We start from the raw sequence: 11684 nt of genomic DNA on the forward strand, positions 1-11684 counted from the left end.
AAGCACATTAGCCTGAGCAGAAGTAAACGAGGCACAACATTTAAGTTGCTTCTGTTACATTCTCAACTGATAGAGTTATTGCTCTGAAGGACACCGAGATAGCATCTTGAGAAAAGTGTCCCGATGATGGTTATAGAGATGCAATTTTTTATGTCTATACAATTATATTTCTAACTTCACCACATTCCACACTTGACTGCCATGGAAAAGATGATCGATGTAAACCCAGTCCTTACGAGAATAATACATAAGCTACTGGGATCGAAACTCATTTTTATTTTACAAATTAGGCAAACTTTCTTTCAGTTCAATTTTCTTCCTGTTAATGTAACAGACATTTGTATTTCACCTTGGGGTGACTGGAAACAGAAGAAATGGCCTGCTGATTTGGGGACTCAGGGGAGGCAGGAAAGAGTCACCTCAAAAAGCGGTATTACTTAGTGATAGGTGGAGGTTTTTGAAGAAGGGACGGATGAAGAGAGAGCCGGAGAAACTTGCTTTGGAATAATAGGCATAGAGAAAGCAGAGAAATCTTTAAAGACCCACAGGGGGACATAGGGATGTATTCTCAAGGAGGGGTTCTGGAGGCAGGTGCAGTTACAAATCTTAGTTGGGCTAGTTCTTTCTCCTTCACTCACCACGCACACTGTCAACAACCGGATTCAAAGATCCCTGAGAGCAGGTTCTGGGTCTTACTCGTCTTTGTATGGCCGACAGCCCCTGGCCCTGGGCCAGGAATGGGGCAGCCCGCAACATCCAAATAGTGGCACTCAGTCGGTCGCCTTCTCTCTCTGTGTAAGAGGAGACTCTGCCCCCTCCTGTCTGGACGATGAAAGGGAGTTGGGATATTTAGGTGCTATGGGATATAGAAATAGATCTCTCAAATTTTAGTATCATTTTGTGACATTGCAGGCATCATTTCATGGAAATTTTCACAACAGAGCCTTGAATGGCTTGCCAAAGGTGACCTGGAAAGAGAAGGCTTCTGTGTAAATGCAGGTTTGAGGAGAGGAGGGAAGAGAAAACAGTGGGGTTACTCCTGTCAATGAGGACCAAGGGCTGCAAACTGAGCTAAGACACAGATTAAGAAACGCATTCCATTCCTAATAGGGAGCCTCCCAGCTGCGGAGCCCAGAGCGCGGAATTAGAGGCAAGTGGATGTCAGTTCTCACCAGTCCGCTTGGCCAGCTAACTCTCCTCCTCCCACGAGAGTCTCATGTTCTCCCTCCCTAACCCCAGATTCCTCTAAGCTTTCCAGCAGCATTCCATAGGATGACACGGATAGGTTCTTTCAGGACCCTGGAAATGTCGTTTATTGAAGGTAGAGGCCCAAACTTACTTACAATGGCAGAATTTCATTTGCTCACTTTCTTAGCGCCACGATCACCACAGTCAGTTTGAGAACATTTTTGTCCTTCCCTGAAAGGAACCCCATACTCTTTGGCAGTCACTCCCCAATCCCCCCTCCTCCAGCCCCAAGCAATCACTAATCTACTTTCTGCCTCTACAGATTTGCCTATTGGGGACATGGCGTGTAAATGGAATGATACAGTATGTGACCTTTTATGTCTGGCTTCTCTCACTTAGCATTGTTTTCAAGATTCGTCCACATTGTAGCATGTACCAGTACTTCATTCCTTTTCATTGTTGAAGAATATTCCATTATATGGATATACCACATTTTGTTTATTCATTCATCATATAATGAACGTTATGTTTGGGTTGAATTGAGCCCCCCTCCCCCAGCTGCATCCCCCAGTGACACATTGAAGTCCTAACCCCCAGTACCACAGAATGTGACCTGATACAGGGTCATGGCAGATATAATTAGTTAACATGAGGTCATACTGGAGCAGGGTGGGCCCTTAATCCAATATGGCTGGTGTCCTTATAAGAAGAGGAGAAGAGACGCAGAGGCATGCCAGGAGAGTTCCACATGAGTGCAGAGGCAGAAGTGCAGTGATCCAGTGGGAAGCCAAGGAACACCAAGCCCCCATCAGAAACTGGAAGAGGCAAGGAAGGATTCTCCCCTAGGGCCCTGGGAGGGAGCCTGGCCCTGCCAACACCCTGATTTCAGACTTTTAGCCTCCAGACCCATGAGAGAATAAACCCCTTTGTTTTAAGCCACATAGTTTGTGGTCCTTTGTTACGGAAGCCCAAGGAATGACCATTTGGGTTGCTTCCGTTCGAGATTCGGTTTTAATATTGTGTACGTAGTGTGAACGCAAGAATGCTCTGAGCCCATTCGAGTTCATTGTCTAAGCTAACCCACAAAACAAGCATGTGAGGCAGGTCTAAACCTTCCCATTTTTTCCATCAAAAACGTGAGGCTCAGAGAAGATGGTATGGGACCGAGCCAGGATTTAAATCCAGGCTTTCTGATTCTAGTTTCAGCGCTCAATAAACCAGAATGTCCAGCAAGTTATTCAGAGCAGGAAGTGCAGTTAGCTACGCCAAAGAGTACATCTCTCCCTAAGAAAGACAGCGTAGCAGTGACGATCGCTAGCATTTCCGGAGTGTTTATGAAGTGCCAGGCATTGTGTTAAGTACTTTTCTCACATGAGACAGACACTGTTAGTTGCCTACACAGGATGTTCTTCCGTATCAAAAGAAACCTCTTTTGTGGTACTTGTGATCAAGTACCACAATTCTAGGCAATACAGTTTATGTAGAAGTTGCTGTGGGTCTCCAGTGTGGCAGACATGGCTCTACCCGCGGAGGTCCATGCTCCCCTTCCATGGCTCCCCTTCGAGACGTTGCTGGGAAGAATTGTTCATTGAGGGACTATATTTTCTGGCTCCCTTTACATTTATGAGGACCCATGCAACTGAAATCTGACCAATAAAATGTGAACAAAAATCTAGTACCTCAATTCTAGACCTGATCCATTCTACACACTTCCCCACACTCTATCTTCCCTTGTCTGCTGGCAGAATATTCATGCCTCATTTGACCCTGGAAGCCCCATATTCTACAAGGGCTCTTGCACGACTGCACTGAGCAAAACTGCATCCTATCCTTTTCCTCTAGCCCCTACCCTCCGTTATCAACTGACCTTGGCAGGAGTGAGAAGTAAACTTCAATTGTGTTAATCCACTGATGAGTGGGCTTTTTTATCACAGCACTTAGGCTGCGCTGACTTAAACATCTGGGAAAGTTTTTGCTCTCTTGATTCAATCACTACCCCTTCCTCCTTTTTGCTGTTAAGAACATGGGCGTGGGGGCGCCTGGGTGGCTCAGTTGGTTAATCGGCTGCCTTCGGCTCAGGTCATGATCCCGGGGTCCTGGGATCGAGTCCCGCATTGGGCTCCCTGCTCCGCGGGAAGCCTGCTTCTCCCTCTCCCTCTGCCTGCCTCTGTGCCTACTTGTGCTCTCTCTCTCTCTGTCAAATAAATAAATAAAATCTTTAAAAAAAAAAAAAGAACATGGGCGTGATGGCTGAGGCCACAGCAGCCATCTTGGGATCATGAGAGAAAGATCACAGGAACTGCAAAGACCTCACTTCGGAAATCTGTGACCCCTTTACCCAAGGCCGGCAACTACCTACCCCGGGCCTCCTAATGAGTGAGAAAAATGAATCGCCTGGTCTGCTGAAGCTACTATTTATTTATTTTTATCTTAATTCCAGTATAGATAACACATTGTGCTCTCTTAGTTTCAGGTGTGTGATATAGTGATGCTGAGGCTACTATGTAGTCAGGGATTCTGTTGTTTGCATTCCAGTACAATCCCTAACTGATACAATCCATTCATGCAAGTAAACCTTACCCAGCTCTTCAGAGGCAAGTGCTATTACTATTCTTATTTTACGATAAGAAATTAGAGGCACCTGGATGGCTCAGTCGGTTAAGCATTTGCCTTCGGCTCAGGTCATGACCTCAGGGTCCTGGGATCCAGTCCTGAGTTGGGCTCCCTGTTTGGCGGGGAGCCTGCCTCTCCCTCTCCCTCTGCCCCTCCCTCTGTTCATGCCCTCTCTCTCTCTCTCAAATAAATAAATAAATAAATGAAAATCTTTAAAAAAAGAAATTAAATATTTTGTTGAAGATCACACAACTAGTTAAGCAGCAGAAACCAGGGTATGAATCCTTTGGCCACAAAGCCAGAATATTAACCAATATACCATATGGCCTTTAAGGAAGACTTTTCCTAAATATGTCGCTTGTTCTATCTTGTGTGACATTGTTCCATAAAAACTTAAAATCCTACACCCAAAATTCAACCACTTATTTTTTATTCAAATATATTGATGGGTCTGTTTCTATAGATTCACATGTCACTTTTGGAAGACAATGCTTCATAAAAGTGAGCATAAGGACCAAGAAACAGGTTGCTTCATCAATGCAATATTTAATCAGAAATATATTATCATTTGAACTTGCCATATGAGCAATAAGATAAGACTGATCACATAACAAAAGAATCTCTTAGTGGCTGAGTCATTAGCTTTGAACAAATGATTCAAAGGCAACAACTGAAAATAATCCATCAAGCTTTCATACTTAATATGCACTTACTCTTTTCTTAATCTGATTCTGCTCTTAGAAATAATCTGTCATGCTTTGATGCTTAAAATACTCTTTTCTTGATCTCAACCTCCTCTTTCTGTGGCATAAAAGTGCTTCTCTTCTTCCCTTCCTTCTCTCCCATACTATGCCCCTCGAAGGCCTGGAGGCTTCCAGGAATTAAAGAATCAGCCCAAAGCCTGGATGCTCCAGAGGTAAACTAGTGGTAAGGAGCAAGTAGAAAGACAGCGAGGAGGAGCTAAGGATGAGCATGACCCAGTAGATAACTTGAGGTGTCTCCCTCACCAAAAAGCCAGTGATCCCCCTTGTCACCAGGAGTTGTCCCTTTAAACTCCCTCGCCCTTGGGGCATGTCAAGGTGATACCCCTTGGAGGGAGTGTTTGTGCGGGTATTCCTAACTCACCCGCTACGAGCAATTGTCCAGGGTTGAGCGCCTAACCCAGGCCTAGGGCAATCAGAATCTCTCTCTCAGGAAATGTGGAAGTTCAATTCTGAGAGACTCAAGCTCCATGTGGGTTCTAGGACAGCAGAGATGTAAATGCTCAGAAACGATGAGTGGCAGGTGTGCAGAAAGCTGACCTGCAGAGAAAGAAGAAAGAAATAGTTATGCAGAGAAAAGCAGGAGGGAAGGAGGGAGGAAAAGAGAGGGAGAGAATAAAGAGAAAGAAGAAAGAGAAATGTCCCCAGCTTTCCAGGGATTTCGGTTTCCTGATTTTAGTCCCTTTCTGCCTCCAGTGCTTAGGTTCCATAAGGCAGGTCAGAAGCCCTCTTGTGGATTCTCGTTTTGGTTAAGTTAGCTTAAGTTGGTTTCTGTACTTGTCACCAGAGCCCTCATTGGTGCACATTACGAGAATGACTTGAGTGATAATTGTTTCAGCAATAGCCGATGGTCAGAGCGGATGCTCGGATGTGTTACCTAAAGCTGACATTCCTTTTCTCAAAAGCTGCAATCAACCCTTCATCATGCAGAGATACATTGCCTCTGATACGTATTACCCAGTCGCTTCCTCTGCTCCTCTTTCCAGTCGTTCGTTTGATGATTCCACAAATACCTGAAGTGTTCCTAGTGTGTGCCAGGTCCGCTATTAGGGGCTGGGAACACACCGGTGAATCAGAGAAAGTGCTTTTCGTCATGGAGCTTCAATTCTAGTCGGGGGAGAGAGAAGACAAACAAACGGGTAAATAATTACGAGAAAGGAAATACACAGATGCTATGACAGAGATAAAATCGTCAGGGAAGGCCTTTCTGAAGAGGGAGACTTAGAGGGTGACTGACAGGTTAAGGGAGCCAGCCAGTTGAGGCACAGGAGAAAGCCCAGAGCAGGGCAGAACCTGTCATGCTCCAGGAATGGTAGCAACCAGTGTGACTGGATCCTGATGAGGAGAAGGAGAGGGACACAGCTCACGGCTGGGACACAGTAGCTGCAGCCTGGTCCCATGGTGATGGTGAGGAGTTTGGATTTTACTCCACTTGAAATGAGCAGCTACTGAAAGGCTTTCAGCAGAAAACTGGCTTATAAACCACCATATGAAAACATTACTCTGGCTGCTGGGTGTGGAATGGCTTGAACGGGTGAAAGCAGAGAGGGAGGCTAAAGCAGTTGGGAGGCGATGCAGCATGGAGCTGGGACTGTGATCCTGGCTTGGAGCGGGCAGGTAGCTGTGGGCGTGGCGAGAAGGCGGTGGGCGTGGCGAGAACGCAGTGACGTGGGCGTGGTGAGAAGCTGGTGAATGTGAGTTCTGTCCCGGACGCTGAGTCGATTAAACGTGAGGGCGAGTGCAAGGGATTAGATGTGAGGGATGATGGGAAGCAAAGAATCAAGGTTGCGTCCAAGTTACTGGTTTAGTAAGAGAGTGGATTTGAGGGGCCATTTCCTGAAATGGAGGACACTGGACAAGGACGAGTCTGGAAAACTGGGTTATTAAGAGTTGTTGTTGTTGTTTGCAAGGGCTCACATTTTGGTGTTTTCCCCCTGCTGAGGTTGAGGAGGGAAAGAGAATCATATTCACTCAAACGGGATAATGTATGTGTTCCAGAAGCCAGTCCACCAGGGCAGTCTGAACTGCCTGGGGGGTTTTCAGTCACTAAAACATGGTGTGGACTGAAAATTAGGTTTGCATCTCCGGGTGGGGGGTGCGGAAGCGGGGGGCAGAGAGAGAGACACACACACAGACACACGAAGTCACACAGAAGTGAATGTGAGGCTTGCCAAAGATTATTTGTCATGGACTAAGTTATCTCTGATAGAAGAACAAATTCTATTTAAAAGACAGGCAAGTATAAAAAAAAATGAAATCTTACCATTTGCAAAGAGGTGGCTGGAACTAGAGGGTATTATGCTAAGCAAAATATGTCAATCAGAGAAAGACAATTATCATATGATTTCACTCTTATGTGGAATTTAAGAAACTAAACAGAGGATCATAGGGGAAGGGAAGGAAAAATAAGACGAAATCAGAGAAGGAGACAAACCATAAGAGACTTTTTTTTTTAAGATTTTATTTATTTGTTTGAGAGAGAGAGAGAGAGCATGAGCAGGGGGGAGCGGCAGGCAGAGGGAGAAGCAGGCTCCCCGCTGAGCAGGGAGCCCGATGCTGGACTCCATCCCAGGACCCTGGGACCATGACCCGAGCCGAAGGCAGACGGTTTAACCTACTGAGCCGCCCAGGTGCCCAAACCCTAAGAGACTCTTAACTCCGGGAAACAAACTGAGGGTCCCTGGAAGGGAGGTGGGTGGGGGGATGGGGTAACTGGGTGACGGGCATTAAGGAGGGCACGTGATGTGATGAGCACTGGGTGTTCTATGCAACGAATCACTGAACTTTACCTCTGAAACTAATAATAATAAAAAATAAAGCAAAAACACCCCAGGCAAGTCTAAAACCAGTTGACTTACTGCAGTGTGCACAGTTGCAGTGTGCGTGCCCGATACACAACATACAGGTTTCAAAGTTTGCTTGCAGTTGTGATTTTCAGAAAGCAGCGGCTCTAATCCTGGCTGCACACGAGAATCTTCTGGAGATAAGTTTAAAAAGACCAATGTCCAAGGTTCACTCAAGACCAGTGATTCAGAATCTTTGGGGGTAGGGAACAGTTAGCAGTATACAGTTTAAAACTCTTCTCGGGTTATTCCAAGGTAGAGCTCTGGTGTGAAAACCATTGGTAAAACACAATTTAAACATGGCTCATGACATTTAAAAAATGGCCGTAAGCTGTTAGCCTTCAAGCAATGATTCTAAACTAAGCAATATCTTGCACCCAGATAAGGCACAAATCGTCTTGATTTTTCTCAGTGCTTGTTCATACCACGTGGTATTGTGTCCATCATTCCGCCGCAGCTTTTCAGAAGGAAATCTCCCTAAAGTAAAACAACCAGCCAATTTGTGTCCAGATTACCAGTTGATTTATGACTTTGTGTATTACTTTTCAGCTGATTGATTCCACTAGAGATGGAGCCATCACTAACCATGAAAAATGTACAAACTTTCCTCACGACTTTGTCAAATGGAAGCTTCTGGTCGCCCTGAGTTTGGACCGCTCAGAGGCTTGCAGAGCAAGCTGTTTTCATGGTCGAGTGTTTCACACAGCTTGGTTGAGGTCAGAGCCACATTCCTGGGAACCTTGCCCCTGCTGAACTATGAAATTTCCTGATTAAGGACATGAGAGGAAATAAGGCATTAACTAGCACCTACGCACAGCACACCAGCTCGGGGAGTTCTTTTTTTCTTTCTTCAGGAGAATTAAAAACAGAAGATGCTGCTGTTACAATTCTCTGAAATAAGATTACAAAAGCAAGGATGAACATTTAACAGCTGTTTTGGAACAGATTCTGGGAATAAACAAAAAGCTGCCTATGGTTTCGCCACAGTTAAAAAGCACAGATACGCTGTGATTCATACCGTCTATAGCTCGGAAGCTGAGCCAAGGAAATGATGCCAAGAAAAGACAATGACAAAGGGAGAGGCTTAATCATCATGACAGATGCAATTATAATTAAATGTAAACTTGAGAAGAGGATTGCTTCACTCTGGCAAGAAGGCCAAGGTTTGGGGGAAGTCTACAGCAAGTGGACCAAAGGCTGTTGTTACATTTCTCTCCCTACTCAAAGAACTTCCAACTTTTACTTGTTATTAATATTTATAAAGTACAAGAAAATAAAATAATATTATTTTAATAGCTGGTATGAGGTTTCCTCTTAGAAGGTTCCAGGTCCTCCCTCCCTGGACTCCTCCCCACTCTCTTTTATTTTCTGCCTGCTTGCCTTCCTTAAATTTAAAAAAATCAGCCTGTTTAGAGTAGAAGCTGAGATGTCAGGGGGAGGAAGTGTGAGCAAAACTTTCTGGATGAGACAGGAAAGGAGTTTGTGTTTTGAACCAGAGAGGGAAAGGACAGAGCAAAGTAGAACGAGGGGAAAGTAAAATGAGCAAGATGGCCAAAGACTGGGGGTGCACTGTGTAACCCCCAAACCTCGAGCGAAGTTCCCAACACCCAAAGCGCTTGTGTCGGGGAGGTGGTTGGGGATCTCACACAGCTTCTGGCAAAGCATCTGACCTTTGGCAAGGAAAGGAGTCAAGAACTCACACAGGAACAACAAGTCAGAACCGTGAAGGAGGGAGTTGAGGATTTCCAGGACTCAAGGGGAGGGCTGGGGACTCTCATTGTGAAACTTGGGGTTTTGGCCAAGTTTACCTTCATCTCCCAAGGCCAGCCAGGCTTCATCTGGGATATATTTGCAAGAATTGGGAGTTTTTCATTGAAGCCATGTGGCTAGGAAGCCATGTGTGGTTTTTCAGTGAGTTCTCTGCACTGTATTTTAAAAGTCATACCTGGAAAGATTATCGAGTTTCTGTGGGGTGCGTGAATCCCTGATGCACACCTCCCAATTCTGACCGCATTAGGTGGCCATCCAACAGGTGAGACAATATCCATCGTCTGACCACCCACCAGGCCACCCACCTGTGAACTCTACAAGCTTTCTGTGTTTAAGGCACAATGCTAGACACTTGGGTGGGTGTAAACAAATATGCACAAGACATAGATCCTGATCTTGAGGAGCTTAGTGTAGTAATGACAACTGTAGTGGGTTGAATTGTGCCCCCTGCCGCATTAGGATGGATCCTAAATCCAGGGACCGTGTCTATAAGGGACAGAAAAGGAGAAGACATAGAGAAAAGACGGCTATGTGAAGATGGAGGTGGAGAGAGACTGAACTCCTGCAGCTCCAAGCCAAGGAGTGCCGAGTGCCAAGTGCGGTCGGCGGCCACCAGAGGCTGAGACAGCAGCAGGGAACGGATTCTCCCTCCGAGACTTTAGGGGGAGCCAGCCCTGCCCACATCTTGATTTGGGACTTCTAGACTCCAGAACTACAAGAGAATACATTGCTGTTGTTTTAAGCCACTCGGGTTGTGGTTATTTGTTACAGCATCCCCAGGAAACGAATACAGCCACGCATACTGAAATAGCTAGGTGCCACGATGGACAGAACAAGGGAAAACAGCAGGTGTTGATGAGGATGCAGAGAAGTTGGAACCGTCCTGCACCGTGGGTGGGCATGCACACTGGTGCGGCCACTGTGGAGAACAGTATGCAGGGTCCTCAAATATTGAAAGTAAATCTACCCTATGATCCAGCAATCCCACTTCCGGGTTCCTCTCCAAAAGAATTCAAAGCAGGATCTCGAAGTGCTGTTTGCACACCCATTGTTCGTCACAACATTATTCACAGTAGCAAAGAGGGGGAAACCATCCACTCAAATGTCCATGGACAGATGAATGGATAAAGAAAATGTGGCCTATACATATAATGGGATATGAAAATTAATTAAAAAGAAGGAAATTCAGTCACATAGTACAACACGGATGAGCCTAGAGGACGTTATACTACGCGAAAGAAGCCAGTTGCAGGGGGACAAATACGGGACGATTCCACTTACATGAAGTATCTGAAGTGGTCAAAATCATAGAAACAGAAAGGAAAAAGGTGGTTACCAGGGGTGGGAAGAATTGGTGGTTAATGTCTATAAAGTTTCAGTATTGCAAGATGAAAAAGTTCTAGAGATCTATTGCACAATGATGTGAATATACTTAACACTACTGAACTACACTCTTAAAATGGTTATGATGGCAGATTTAATGTTAAGCGTTTTTTTTACCACAATAAAAAATATAGCTGACGACCAGGCAGAAAGGGGCAAATGCCACAATTCAAATATAGTAAGGTGCTTTGAAAATTTGGATGGAAAAGTGTTGGCCTAAGGGTATGGGAGTGCAGGAGAGGAAGCAGCTCAGAAAAGGTTTTATGGCAATGGGAACAATTGTGATGGATCTTCAGGGATGAAAATACGATTTTGATATTCAGAGATGGTGGCAGATGCGGACTAGAGAAAAGCGCCTCCATGCACATGGCCCAGCTGAGTACGAGAGACAAGTGACGGTGCCTCTGTGCGGAGTAGAAAAAGATGCTGCTTTCTCCTGAGGGCCTGACGCGGCAAGCACAGTGTGAGCAGGTTTCAGCCAGGTATCCCTTTGCCTTTCACATTCTGCAGAATAGAATTAGCTGTCGTAGGTCCACACACCGAGATAAGAAGCTCAATTTGGGAGAGAAGATGATGAGCTCCGTTTGGGGCACAGTGAGCAGGACATCCAGGTGGAAATAGGAAGCAGGAAGCGGAAAATGTAGGACCGGTGTTTGGAGGGAAGTTTAGGATTAGAAGTGTAGACTGGGGAGTCACTTCCATCGTGTTAAAACTTTACTGTAAGCTTTGCGCAGTGGCAGTATCGTAGCCAATGAGGTTTATCCGAGGCGCGATTATTGCTAATTGAAAACTTTACTGTAAAAAATTGGTCATATGGTACCAGTTAATTCCCCATCTCTTTCCTATAGAACGCTGCTGTGGCCACCAATGAGGCAGACAGCGCCCTCTGGTGGAAATATGAAAACACTCCTGATCAATACCACCCACCGTCACTAAATTATTTTGAGCAAATACAACTCAAGATCATTCTGTTTGAGCAGGTATCGCCTTGCTGCCTGGAGTCCCGCATGGGTCTGTTTGGTGCCAGATACTGGGGCTTCCTTCTCCACCCTGAAACTGTATTCCTGCTGAGTGTCTGGGTCCAGCAAGAAATCAGGCACACTGTTCACACTATTTCACACTAAGG

The 11684-nt window shown here is 45.5% G+C and overlaps 1 pseudogene; it reads left to right on the forward strand.

The window, feature by feature from the left end:
- Nucleotides 1–11280: 11280 nt before the first annotated feature.
- On the forward strand, nucleotides 11281–11366 carry LOC116622934 (annotated as a pseudogene).
- Nucleotides 11367–11684: the final 318 nt, after the last annotated feature.

Source organism: Phoca vitulina, unplaced genomic scaffold (assembly GCF_004348235.1).
Source record: "Phoca vitulina isolate PV1807 unplaced genomic scaffold, GSC_HSeal_1.0 scaffold55, whole genome shotgun sequence".
Lineage (NCBI taxonomy): Eukaryota > Metazoa > Chordata > Mammalia > Carnivora > Phocidae > Phoca > Phoca vitulina.